The sequence below is a fragment of the Chiloscyllium plagiosum genome, chromosome 10 (assembly GCF_004010195.1).
Source record: "Chiloscyllium plagiosum isolate BGI_BamShark_2017 chromosome 10, ASM401019v2, whole genome shotgun sequence".
Taxonomy (NCBI): domain Eukaryota; kingdom Metazoa; phylum Chordata; class Chondrichthyes; order Orectolobiformes; family Hemiscylliidae; genus Chiloscyllium; species Chiloscyllium plagiosum.
In genome coordinates this window covers 29,328,088-29,342,861 of record NC_057719.1, presented here as the reverse complement: position 1 = coordinate 29,342,861, position 14,774 = coordinate 29,328,088, and the positions used below count along the sequence as shown (strand labels likewise).

Sequence of the window (14,774 nt, the reverse complement as noted above, 5' to 3'; positions counted from 1 at the left end):
ATCTTCTTCCCGACCTCTCCGCCCCCACCCCAGTCTGACGTATCACCCTCACCTTGACCTCTTTCCATCTATCACATTTCCGACGCCCCTCCCCCAAGTCCCTCCTCCCTATCTTTTATCTTAGCCTGCTGGACCAACTTCCCTCATTCCTGAAGAAGGGCTAATGTCCGAAACGTCGATTCTCCTGTTCCCTAGATGCTGCCTGACCTGCTGCGCTTTTCCAGCAACACATTTCCATCTCTGATCTCCAGCATCTGCAGACCTCACTTTCTCCACTTAGAAGTTCAAGTCAAGCTAAGTCAATTTACCTCTGGTCAGTCCAGAAAAAAAAGTGTGTCCAGCATGACTCCACCAAACGTCAGTGTTAATCCACTCTATAGCTAAGCAGGCTGCCCCACACCAGCTACATAACCAGGAAGAACCCTAAAATGTAGTGGGAAGGAGAGGAAGAAGAAAACTTATTGAGGGCACTTTTGTGAAATAGTGTCAATGGCTTGAATGTTACTCTCAGCTTATGTGTAAATATTTGTTATTTAACCATGCATGTGGTTGTTAGTTTCTTTGTGTAGGGGCTAATCATATGTATTACACCAACTAGCATCACTTCATGGCTACAGTTGAGATTCCGTGGATGGAAATCTGTGTTGAGAGTGAGTGCTCCTCTGCCAGTAGCTTCTAAACTGATGAGCGTGCAGACATCCAGATCCAAACAACCACAATCACTTGCTGGTTGTTCATCGCACACAGAGACTTAATGTTTCCCAAAAGTCGCCACCCAACCAATCCTTATGCACCTGCATTGCCCATCTTTCTCATGTAGCCCCCTGGCATATACAGTGACCATGCCTAGTGTGGTCATAACCTGCCCCCACCTTGAAACCAGGGTGCTTCTGATCATGGATGACATAACACCATTCCTAGACATGCTCAACCAAATATCACCTTACAGGTCCTGCACCCCAACTCCCTTCACAATTGTACTGCATCCTTCTCCAGAGTCTGAAGACCCTGTGCCAGAGATCAATATTCCCCCTTTAATTCTTCTGCCACATGGGCCTCCAAAGTCCGCAGCTCTGGAAGTGGACATCAATGTGTTAACACATCAATGCAAGACACCTTGTGTGCAGAACCACCAAGTGACTACATGGTTGTGCAGCTCACATTAAACACTACCAATGAGTAGCCTGCTGAGGCTCTGTCCTGTGGAAATGGTTACTTTACCCCGAACCCACACCCCCATTTGTCTTTAGCTTCTGTAGATGGATTTGAGTGACTGGCTGTATCCAATTCCCTTGACCAACATGACCAGAATAGCTCTGGATAACACATGCCCAGATTCTTGGCTGATACCCAAAAGTCTTTCTGATTGTGTTAACCCTATCCCTTAGACTGGCTGCGACCCTTTCCCAGGACTGCAGATGCACAATCCCCTAAACAAAACTCCAACCAGACATCTGACCATGGCAAATCTCCTGGAATGATATCAGAGGCTTCCCTTGACTCACTGTGTCTTGCCCCCCTGTCTTACAGGTGCCTATCTTGACTTCAGAACCAGTTTTCCCCATGGACATTGAGACATGGCTGCCTGCTTGCTGCATATGCAGTTTGTTCACTGCGTAAGCTGCTGGCACATAGAGCAGGGGAGAATTTGATGTAGCACACTGCCTCCTCCCAGACTGAGGACTGCTGATCAGCTGCCTGGTATGCAACTGTGCTAATTAGCAAGGTATGGTATGGCATGGATGCCCCGGGTATACAGGTAGGCACTAAGTGACTGAGCAGTAAGAAAGCACACAAGCAGCCCCCAGAAAATGGAGGAGCAACAAATAAATTATCTTAATGAGCAGCTTCATTCTCAACTTAATTTTTAAAAGTGTAAAATATTTAACTGAAGATGTTTTCTCTATTTTGAGATTCAAAAGCAGAATGAAGAATGCATTAAATACACCAGTAGAAGACCACAAAGACTCTGGTACATAGCAAATTGATTGTATATTATCGTTTGGTATGATCATTCCTCCAATCATCCAAGTGGCACACTGGATCACTTATTACACTGATTTCACTTCAAAAAAGCATTCATTTCAAGTTCAGAAATTATCTTAGAATGCTTTGGTTGGCATTGTTTGAGGAAGTATGCCACTGAGAAGAAGTAAATATTTGTCACAAACCAAATTGTTTGAAAAATGTAATCTTTGCAACTTTGTGACATGTTTTGTAGTTTTATAATGTTTTTCAATATGGTTCAACTAAATGAATTATTATACTCACAATAGGCATAAGAAATTGTATTAATACTCTCTTGCAAGTCAAGATGCTTAATACTAATTAATTAATTAAGTAATAATTAAATTCCATATAGAGAAATTGAATGTTATTTCTATGGTCAACTGTAAACTGCTATGGCAAAACTTGTTTGCTACAAATGTGCTAATGGCATATAAACCTGCCATTGTCAAATACAAAAGCAAAGATGGAATTTCTTTTCAAGCATGTTTTCAAGTGGAGGCTGGAAGGGACAAAGAGTTACTTGGGTGGTCTGAACACACAAGGCTTTTTAGATTGAGAAGGTACCATAGAAATCATTGTACACATTTTGTCAATAAATGGATGGCAATTTTCTGCTTTCACAATTGGATTTTGGACAATTTTGGAAAATGCATGTATCTACCCAACTTCATGTCAAATTTGTGGGACAAGTTTTTTTTAAATCAAAAGCTATCATGTAAAGAACCTTTATAGACTGAGTCAGAGTAATGGAGTTGAAGGTGATGCAGAGTTTTTAAATTACGTTTTATTTCAGCTCAATAAAAGCTTATTAACATTGAATACAGGTCAAAATCCTATGTAAAAATGTGAAATGTGCTGGGGTCTGTATTCAGCATTCTATTATGACTTCAGAGATTACACCACCTATCTTGATGTCAATTGAATGTATAAAATAAATTGTAGTTATAAAAAGTAAATAGTTTGTGTGGAAAACTGTTTATGTTTGTCAGGCAATTAGAAAAATGTCCTCTGGAGTTGCAGTGGGAAGGAATTTTTTTATGCAGTTCATTTATTCAGATATTTATGCTATTTGCTTTCAGTACCAAAGATAAAACATCTAAGAAGAAAATATTCAAGTCGATTTCACTTCCCTGAATTAAAACTCCTTTTAAAATTATAATCTTGTTCAGCTTTTTTCTGAATTCCTCTCAAAGGATTTAGGATGCATTTCTTCACACAGTGTTGTAAATATGGAACTTGTTGCTACATGGACTGGATGAAGAAAATGACAATGATGTTTTTAAGTGGTGGCTTGATTAATACATGAGAAAAACAGAGAAACATAAGACAGGGTGGAAGCGATCATTTGAGTAGGAGCATGCATAAAGTAGCATATAACTGGGATAGATCAGTTAGGCAGTATCTGTTTTTTTGTCAATATGAATTTTTATGTTACTCCGGTTCAAGAAGGCAACTCACTACCACATTCTTAAGGGCAATTAATTAATGATGGGCAATAAATGTTGGCCAACCAGCAAAGGCCACATTCCATGAACAATATTTTTTTTTAAAAATAATCTGATGCAAATATTTAAAGAATAAATACACTGTGGAAGCAGGCCATTTGGCCCATTGAGTCCACACCAACCCTCTGAATGGTATCCCACCCAGACCCACTCCATTCTTGCAATGCTGCATTTCTCATGGTTAATCCACCAAGCCTGCACATCTTTGGACTCTGGGAGGAAGCCAAAACACTCAGGAAACCCACACAGCCAATATGCAAACTCCACACAGACAGTTGTCAGAGGGTGGAATGGAACTTGGGTCCTTGGCACTGTGAGGTGGTCATACTAACTACCAAGCCACTGTGCCACCTTACTATTCATGCTGGTAAAGATTAAATTTGATTGACTTTTTGTTATAAAGAGCTGTTCATTTTCTGTAGGTTATAAATGTAAAAACCCTAAATACTTAATTACCTTTTCCCTAATTTCTTGTTATTCTTTGCAGAAAATTAGTAAATGCCTTCACAAAATTCTTCATGATTTAGATTACAACAGTTAAATAATTTGTAATGAACAAACAACATGCGACAGAAACATACATTTTGCTAAGATTGATATTTTTTGTGTGAGCCAACCCACCAGCAGGTGGTGCTCTGTATTACTGTATAGGCTATATATAATGCCACATACTTAAAGATTTTAGTAGACAAGTCATTTTCTTTCAGGGCACAAAACCACAACATAAAATGCAACATGTACTGTTGAGGTTAAAGGAGGCTACAAGCTAAGTGAAAGGTCGGCTTGACAATCTCTGCAAGCTTTTAACATGTACTGAAAAAGGCTTTCAGTAACAGTACCGAACAACAAAGAGTGGAATTGAATGGGATTAGTAGGTGAACTGGCTGTTAGGTTAAATTCTTCAGTGTTATGTCATTTCAGTTTGAGAAAATATGCAAAGTAATTACTTTTTGTTAAATGTATAAATTCTTATTTGAATGAATAAAAAAATTTGGATTAATAATTTCTCATATCCTCATAAAGTATTCCTATTTTCCTACCAATGAGTACAATATACTTAAAGAACAGCATTGACATCTCAACTAGATAGATTAAAATAGTAATTTAGTGCATTCCAAATTATTATATTCCATTAAATCATCACTTAAGTTCAATCAGTTTATTTCTAGGTTTACTTTCATCCACTAAAATTTGAAGCTGCTACATAAAAATGCTTAATTTGAGGGATTTAAATTTTCTGGTCTTGATATATTGACATGTTTTGAACAATTCAATACAAGACAGAAGTTTAGTTCATAATTTTGAGATTTTCTTAACTTAATCAGAAAATTAAATTTAATCTTCACATTTACTATGGAAATGTACAATATAAAATTTGCATTAATGGCTTCAATTCCATACAGCCTACAGTGGGTGCCGGGCTACTGCTGTTATCAATTAGATAGGTTTATGGCTGCAATGAAATGTCATGGACTATTGCTTACACCATTCATGATTTTGATAAACTAAAAAGTTATATAGCTTCAAAACTTTTAAACCTAGCAAAAGATTACCAAGAATAGAATTTGAATGTGAAATTACACAGACTAAAATACTTTATATGAATAAGTGCAGGTTGCCCAGTTGTATAATCCTGAGACAATTCATATGGACACCTTGGTAATATTCCAGGGTTCTGATGAAGTTTTAATTCAATAAATATCTGCAATCAAGAGTCTCTAATAATGATAATCGACAATTATCAAGAGAAAAATCTATATGGTTCATTAGGCAAGGAAATCTGCTATCCTTACCTGGTTTGGCTTATGTGTAACTCCAGGCACCCAGTAATGTGGTTGACTCTTAATTTCCCTCTCAGTGATTAAAGATGGGTAATAAAACACCCACATGCCATGAATGAATTAAAAAAAAAAGGTAGGCGGACAATTTGAAGAAATGCCTGAATTAAATCTGCTTATATCTATTCCTTTCTATACCATATGTTTGATGGTGGTTGGTAGTTTCTGAAGAGAAATGGCAGATAGCTGCCTAACATACTATCCAGCTGAAATATAGCTGCGACCTGACTGTAAAGTGGAAGCCTGGGCAATGTTGTTGCCATCTGTGCCACGATTTTCTTTTCCTGTAAGCATCTCTCATGGGGTGTTTCCATCAACAGGATTTACTACCACAGTTTCCTCTGCTTTCTTTGTCTCAGAAGCAACAAATACATCTTGTTTACTTTTGTACAAGACTTTTATTTGAATATTTATGTTCAAATATTACCATTTTATTTATTGTTAAATAATGTAATTCAATAAATGTGTCCACAGTAATTCAAATTCAGAAATGGGGAAGGGGGGAAATGTTACAAAGAAAAGTATTTTCACTTATAATCTTGGTAAACCCTGTCTTTCCACAAATGAATATAAAACTGGTAAGTTCAGTCAAAGTAGTAAGTTTCTGTTAAATACTGTCTAATTAAAATAGATTTCAAATTTCCTCAGGATAAACTAGATCTCAAAACATGGTAAATCAATTTCTTTGGATGGACTGAATTGTGTAAAAAGAGGTATTCCCAATTATATAATTATGGGGATGTGTAAAATCATAATAAAAGTAATAATCTCCACTGAAGGTTCCTAGTGTTGCATAGAAAACAATTCCCATATAGGTTGGGGAATGTTATAAATTGTTTCTGAAATAACCAGCTCTTTCAAATAATCATGGTTAATTGGGAGTTGAATGTGTGTGTAAAATAACAAAACAATGAAACATTATTCTAATTAGTGTTTGAGAAGTGAAGTTAATTTTAGTGGGGTCATGCTATGTTGTAAAGGCTCTAGTGACCCTGTCACAAGCAATCGAAGCTTTTACATATGTAGCAATAGCTTTCTTTTCAGTTGATGACATAATCTCTTTAATTGGTGTCAGTTAGAAGAGCTACTTTTGAAAGAGTGCTGGAAAACACCTATAGACAGGAGTTTCACTCTCTCTGCTCTTACAACAAATGAAGCAGCCTTTAACAATGAACTGGGGACTCCTTATAACTCATCAACTGTCAGCACAAAGTACTTGCAGTTGAAAGCATGGGTATTAAGGATTAGTAAATCTGTTTACATTAAAACTTTGGCCTGTGAACCTAAACCTTTTACCAGGAACTGTTGAATATTAAATTTTATACTGCTGAGCACTGAATTGTGATCATATGTGTAATATTTTATATCAATCCAAATATGAAATCACATGTCTATGCTCATTGAATGGAATGCAACATTTTAGCAGTTTCATCCATTTTACAACTATTTGCGATCTTGCTCACTGAATTATTATTCACATATGAGATTAATAACAACCTGATGAAGGAGCAGCTCTCCGAAAGCTAGTGCTTCCAAATAAACCTGTTGGACTGTAACCTGGTGTTGTGTGATTTTTTAACTTTAAACAACAAAGTTAACCCAACAAGGATAACTCCACTGTGGTAAAATTACATTCTGCTTTTAAGGTTACCACATACATAATACACATCTTTAAAAATATGCACATATTGGATGAATTAAATATAGAGAGAATGTTCAGACTTAGAAGCAAAAAAGGTGAAGAGATGGGTGTAATTGCTTTGCTTTGTGTAGTCTATAGGTGCCAACTAGCAGGAAGCATGTAGAGAAACTTTCAAAGAAGGTATGGTGAAGTGCAGAAATTATGATAATATTGTAATGAGGGACTTTCAATAATAAATATTGATAGGATAATAGGGCAGAGAGAAGTAAGAATTCTTAGGTTTCAAGGAGAATTTTCCACTGTAGTACTTTTCAGTCCAAAAGGAAAGGAAATGCTGTGAGACCTGATTCTTAAAGACTAGGCAGGCCAAGTAGATTAAGTGTCAGTAAAAGTAGATTTGGGGATTGTGATTACTATGTAAGGTTAAAGATAACTATAGAAAAGGATAATTAGCAATTTGAAGTAAGGATAATGAATTGGGAGAAAGCCAACTTCAGTGAGGTAAGAATGGATTTACACAAAGAAAATTGGAGTCAAATTAGGCAGGGAAATTGGTAGCTTACCAATGGGCTACCTTTTAAAGAAGAGATGGTTTGGACACAAGCAAGGTGTGTTCCCTCGGGAAAAAAAGGTGGGGCAAATAAATCCAAAGCTCCCTGATTGAAAAATTAGGTAGAAATTGTGATTTTAAAAAGTGCTTATGACAGATTTCAGGTAGCAATTATAATATGGAAAAGGTTCAGAAAAAGCAAATGATGAAAACAATTTGGGATTATGTAAAGAGATGAAGGCAAATTTAAAATGAAATTTCAAAGTCTTTTATAGGCATATAAATATGAAAAGGGTGGTGAGAGGAGGAGTGAGTCTGATTGGTACCAAAAGGGGATTTACAGATGGAAACAGAGAACATGGCTAAATGAATACTTTGCTTCTGTCTTTAACAAAGAGAAGCATGCTGCCCAGATAAACATGAAAAGAGGAGGAAACTCAGTTGCTGGAAGCATTTAAAATTGAGAAAGAGGCATTGCATGTACTGTCTTGGGAGTGGTGACAAATGATTGGGAAAATATTGTTCAAAATAGGCTGTAAGGATGAGCCCAACCAACCACAGACCAGTCAGTTTAACTTTGATAGTTGGGAAATTTCTAGAAACAATAACTTGGGGTGGAATTAGTAATTGTATGAATAAATACTGATTAACTGAGGAGAATCAGTATGGTTTCTTAAGGGTAAATCGTGTTTAACCAACTTGCTGGAAATTTTTTAATGGTAACTAAGAGGGCAACAGATTAAGCAATGGTCTTGATATGGTGTATATGGACTTCCAGAAGGTATTTCATATGTAGCACCACCTAACAAATTTGTGAGCAAAGTTAGAGCTCATGAAATGAAAGGGATACAGGGCAGAATCTTATGGGAGCCTCACCGACGTGGGCTATGGCGAGAAGTGTGGCAGAAGTCCAGTGAGGCCTATCTCAACATTAGGAGCAACTCTGGAGTGTCAAGGTGAGATTCTCAATAGACAGTGGTGAGTTGCCTATTAGCGGGATTATCACTGGTTAACAGCCTTATTAACTGCACACCTTGCCTTATTAATATGCAGCTCCCTATCCTACATCCCACAGTGGGCAATCGAAATGCTGAGAATTCTTGATTTGGCAGACAGAATGGGTACCTGGCAACATCAGCTTGTTACTGACTGTGAAGAGCCTCCATCTTGGTAACCATGCAACAGTTTCTTAGGGCATTATCCATGCCACATGCACCCCTCATCCACTGATATTAACAATTGCCAACCTCTAAGGATCTCTCCAGTCTACTTGCGGGATGCTTAGGAAGTACAGATCTGCATTGAATGCATTGGCGACTAACATCGTAAGATTGCTGTGATAATACTTTTTGTGTAGGACAGGGACCCACCTTACAAATTGAGCCAGGCTACAGCGCAGGGCTGCTTACTTGGTCACTCAATACTCTCAGCAACCCTGCCTGGAAGTTGAGGGGGGGGGGGGGAGGTATGAACAGAGCAGCATTAGAGGGCATAGTAGGCAATGAGAGTGGGTTGGCAGAGCAGGGTTATTGGTAGTGACAATCAGTGATTGGAGGAGGAGTGTATAAGTCTGCGGTGACCACCAGCAAAATGAGGGCCCAGAGGTGAGAAATGTTAGAAACTGATTAGTTTCTCTAAAAGGTGATATGGATAGAAATGAACTTGGGGCAAAATGTGAAATGGGATATGGACATTCTGGGAGGGGGCAGATCCCAGTGCTGATGGCATCTGTGTTCATTGCCATCATTTGCTGTTTGCTAGATGCTAACTGCAACTGGAAAATGGCTGACACAACATACAGGGTGGGTGAAGTCAGTGTCAGTTTGATGGGCAAAAGCACGGATCCATATCTGCTGGATGCTATGACATTGACTGGGAAGTACATGAAACATGTGCTTGCAAAGGCAGAACTACACTTAATTTGCAATAATTCCATTGTGTATTTGTCATGCTTCCAGAGTGAATATACTTAGGATTCAAATGCTTGTAAAAGACAATTTGCACCATGACATTTTTTTAATATAGATTGTATAGTGGCTTTTCAACTGTACAGATGTTAATGGCAATGACTAAAAAAGAGGCAAATGTTGATCAAAAGCAGCTCATAACTTGTGTGGCACCTAGAAGGATACTATAGGAGGTGGAGATAATCACTGCATTATTTATCATGAAAATATTATGATGTGCTCTATTGAATGTAATGATAAGTTACATAGTTGATGAGGGTCTGGGATGGTAAGGAGTCAGAGTGTACCAGACACTTCCTTTCTGATCTACTATGCTGGTGGCTCAGCTGGCAATGCCTCTTCACCAAGTTGGTGCCCATGCTGAGGCTGAAACCGAATGAAAAATGGAGATACGGCCCTCATTATTACACTGTGTAGAGGAATGTGTATAGCCATTATCCACATGGTACACCAGAGTTTGGCAAAGAATCTAGTGCTGAAGGCTGCCCAGCAAAAGCCTCTGGACTTTTGATTTCAGTTTTGCCACAGACCCAAGATATTTCAAGGAAGAAATGTTCTCTCTCTCTCTCTCTCTCTCTCTTTCTCTCTCTCTCTCTCAGGGACTAAAATATATTCCTTAATGAAAACCAGCTGAAAAGTTATCTCCGTGAAATATTTCCTAAGAATTGAGAAAGCTCCTGGAATCAATATCTCTGAAGTGCTTGCAAACTTTGAATGCTGAACTGTTAACTCAGTCCAAGATCCTCTGTCTAACTAACCTGCTACCCAAACTGCACCTGACAGCAATTGGTTCATGTTGACGGGAAATCAGGTAAACTGTTCGAAGTCAACCCATTCTATCTTCTGCATTTGTACCCTTGACCGTCAGGCGTGTGTTCCATTTTGCCTATTTTTTTCAAACCCATTCTTTGTCTAGCTGTGCTGCTTGTCCTGTCTATGTATCATTGTGTTTGGGATCAGGGCATGTAGTTTCAGTCTGTTTAGCAGCTTAGTTAATAATGTTTTTCTGCTGTTCAAGGAATACGTTTGTTGTTAATTAATAAGCTTTTTTTTGAGCTTATTGAAAAGAGAAACTCATTTTCTTGATAAATAAGACATTTACATTTTTGAAATATCTCATGGAGTAGCAGATAAAATTTCTAGCATACTCCTTCCATCAGAATCATAACAAGGTTATGATCAAATCAGCCATGATCTTACTAAATGGTGGAGCAGGCCTGAGGGAACAATCGGCCTACTTTTAAGTAAACCAAGACTGCCATTTTTCAACATCCTAAACATTCACTCTCTAAAACAAGGATAGCAAGGGTAGGAAGAGGCAACCTTGGATAACCAAGGAATTAACGGAAGGCATCTGATTAAAAGCTCAGGTGTACAAAGTAGCCAAGGGTAGTGGGAAACAGATATGATTGGGAAAATGTTGAAAGGCAACAAAGAACTGCAAAGCAAGAAAAAAGAAAGAAAAGATAGATTATGAATGCAAACTAGCACAGAATATAAAAACAGATAGGAATTTTTTTTTATAAGTGTATAAAACGGAAAGCAGTGGCGAATGTGGTCATAACTCCCTTGCAGGATGAGAAAGGGGAATTTAATATTGGGTAATGCTGAAATGGCCGAGGCCTTGAATAATTATTTTGTATCAGTCTTCACAGTGGAAGATATGTTTAACATGCCAAAGAATGATGATAAGGATCCATGGGAGGTGAGGACCTCAGTTTAATTGTTATCACTAAAGGGGTAGTGTTGGGCAAACTTGAGGGTCTAAAGGTAGATAAGTCCCCTAGTCCTGATGGAATGCATCCCAGATTTCTGAAAGAAATGTCAGAAGTTATAGTAGATGGGTTAGTGTTAATTTACCAAAGTTCACCAGACTCTGAGCAGATCTTGACAAACTGGAAGATGTAGAATGTCACATTACTATTTAAAAAAGGGTGTAGGGAAAAGGCAGGTAATTATAAGTCAGTTAGCTTAACATCTGTAATTGGGAAAATGTTAGAGGCTATCATTAAAGAAGGAATAATGAGACAACTGGATGGAAAAGTTCCATCAGGCAGATGCAGCATGGATTCAGGAATGTAGGTTTGACAAACTTACTGGAGTTCTTTGAGGATGTAACAAGTGCAGTGGATGGAGGGAACAGGTGGATGATATATACTTGGATTTCTTTCAATAAGGAAGACTTTCAATAAGGTGCCACATAAATGACTCATCCATAAGATAAGAATGCATGGAGTTGCAGAGAATGTACTCACATGGATAGAGGACCGGTTAACCAATAGAAAGTAGGAAGTTGGATAAATGGCTGTTTCTCTGGTTGGAGATCAGTAGTGAACTGGGTGCCGCAGGGGTCTGTGTTGGGCCCGCAACTGTTCTTGATGTATATAAATGATTTGGAAGAGGAGACCAAGTGTAACATATGTAACAAGTGCAAAAGATGACAAACAGGAAGACAAACAGAATATTGGCTTTCATTGCTGGAGGGATTAATTGAAGAGCAGGGAAGTTTTGCTGCAATTGTACAAGATATTGGTGATGCCGCACCTGGTATATTGTGCACAGTTCTGGTCTCTTTACTTGAGGAACAATATACTGGCTTTGGAGGTGTTGCAGAGGTTCACCAGTTTGATTCTGGAGATGTGGGGTTACCCTGTGAGGAGAGGTTGAGTCACCTGGAATTGTACTCACTAAAATTCTTCTGAATGAGAGGGGATCTTTTAGAAACACCGAAAATTATGAAAGGGATAGATAAGATATGAGCAGGCAAGTTGTTTCTGCTGGTGGGTGAAACTAGGATGAGGGGACATGCTTTCAAGATTGAGGAATAGAATGTAGGTTTGCTCACTGAGCTGGAAGGTTCATTTCCAGACGTTTCATCCCTCTACTAGGTAACATCTTCAGTGGGCCTCAGGCAAAGCACTGCTGATAATTCCTGCTTCCTATTTATATGTTTAGGTTTCTTTAGATTGGTGATGTCATTTCCTGTGATAAGATCATTTCATGTTCATTTTCTTAGGGAGCGGTAGATGGGGTCTAACTCAAATTATCAGCAGTGCTTCGCTTGAGGCCCACTAAAGATGTTACCTAGTAGGGTGATGAAACGTCAGGCAATGAACCTTCCAGCTCAGCGAGCAAACCTTCATCCAGAACCTCAACCTGAGCGACAAATCTTCTCAAAATTGGGGAAATAGATTTAGAACAGAAATGTGGAGGAACTGCTTTTCCCAGAGAGTAGTGAATCTATGGAATTCTCTCCCCAAGGAAGCAGTAGAGGCAGCTTAATTAAATATATTCAAGACACAGTTGGATGGGTTTTTGCATGGTAGGGGAATTAAGGGTTATGGGGATAATGCAGGTAGGAGGAGCTGAGACGATTTGATAGATCAGCCATGATCTTAATGAATGGCAGGGCAGGTTTGATGGGCCAAATGGCATACTCCTGCTTCTATTACTATAAAATTATTAGCAGTAGTAAGGCACCAAGGCTGCTTCTTCAGAACCTTCTAAACCTGCAACCCCTATTGTCTACGCACAAGGGAAACAAGTGCATGAGAACTTCAATGTCTCCAAATCATACACCATTCTTACTTGGAGTCATTTCACTGTTTCTTCATTGACTTTTACTGGATCAAAATTATGGACCTCCTTCACTAAGTAGCACAGTAAGTGTAACACATCATATGGACTCGAACAAATGCAATTGGGAATAAGTATTAGATGCTGTTTTTGTCAATAAAGCTCAAATCCTATGAATGAATAAAACAAAAGAAAGGTACCATGGGTGTACCTAGATCATGACACACCATCACATTCTCAAGGATGTCTCAGGGAGGGCAGTAAATGCTGGCTCTGACACCACAACCCATGACAAATAATAAAATTGCCACACCAAAATGGGTTTGAAGCCAGCAAAAAGCAATGTAAGAACAATAAAAAAACTTCTTCTTAGATGTCAGGAATCAGTTGGAAGAGGGAAATAGGCCAAAGGTGTAGCAGTCTAACGAGGAAACCCAGCAACTAATGAATGGATGAGCCATTTAATCAACACTGCAAAAGCACACTTGCTGCCTCTAAGCACCATTATTTTCCAAGTGAAGTTTTCACAAAGCTAATTAGGCACTGGAGCAGACCAATTCACAATAGGACTCTACAGCAAGCATCAGGGTCAATTATTTGAAAAATTAAGGCTTGTAGTAATATTTTTGATGTGCTTTCTGAACCAGGGCATACAAACCAGATAATTTTCAGGAAGGTGACTTGAAACAAGTGTTTGATATATTTCTTGTATGTACAAATACAACCAATACAGTCCATGGTGTTATTATGTCATGGAATATATCTGAATGCACTGTTTCCATATTGAATGTTCAGGTGCCTCAATTTACCACTGTAGAATGTGGGGACAATCAGTTTCTCAATCCCTATATTTACAGACTACTTTACCGCCAAATGTCATAATTGTATCCAATAGAGAAAATTACTGCTCTTCTTGTTAAATGTAACTATCATTGCAAATAACCTCTCAAGATAGTAATATTTTATTCTTAATTCTTAAAACACTTTATTTAACTTCTTAACTCCAAACTTAATTTTTGACCTAAAGAATAATTTCAGTTAGACCATATTGTTATTTTAAATAATGAACTTTGATTTTTATAAATACATTAAGGACAAAAGAGTAACTAGGGAGAGAATAGGGCCCCTCAAAGATCAGGAAGGTGACCAATGTGTGAAGCCGCAGGAGATGGGGAGATAGTAAATAAGTATTTTACATCAGTATTTACTGTGGAAAAGGACATGGAAGATATATGTGGGATATAGATGAATTAATTTTATTTCTGCAACTATAAATTCTGATACAGAACAAGAATGAGGAAATATATATATTCAGCTAAAAAAATGATATGTTAGCATGAGACATGATTATAGAACAATGGTAGATGTATGGGCAAACAGGAAAACATCTGTTTCCCACTTGTACAGAGACACAGGAACAAACCCCAATTAAAAGGGCTTAGTGATAAGATGCTGTGAGGGGCGTTTGGTATGCTTTCCTTTATTGGTCAGAGTATTGAATACAGGAGTTGGGAGGTCATGTTGCACCTGTGCAGGACATTGGTTAGGCCACTTGTGGAATACCACATGCAATTCTGGTCTCATTCCTATCGGAAGGGTATTGTGAAACTTGAAAGGGTTCAGAAAAGATTTACAAGGATATTGCCAGAATTGGAGAACTTGAGCTGTAGGGAGAGGCTGAACAGG

General features: G+C 38.2%; 1 long non-coding RNA gene across 1 annotated transcript in view; it reads left to right on the top strand.

Moving 5' to 3' along the window:
* Positions 1–3,507, top strand: part of LOC122553471 — a 12,036-nt gene extending 8,529 nt beyond the window's left edge. Inside the window, exon 3 of the long non-coding RNA XR_006312727.1 lies at positions 1,531–3,507. This is a non-coding gene — a long non-coding RNA (uncharacterized LOC122553471). The remainder of the gene's footprint in view (positions 1–1,530) is intronic.
* The last annotated feature ends 11,267 nt before the right edge of the window (positions 3,508–14,774 follow it).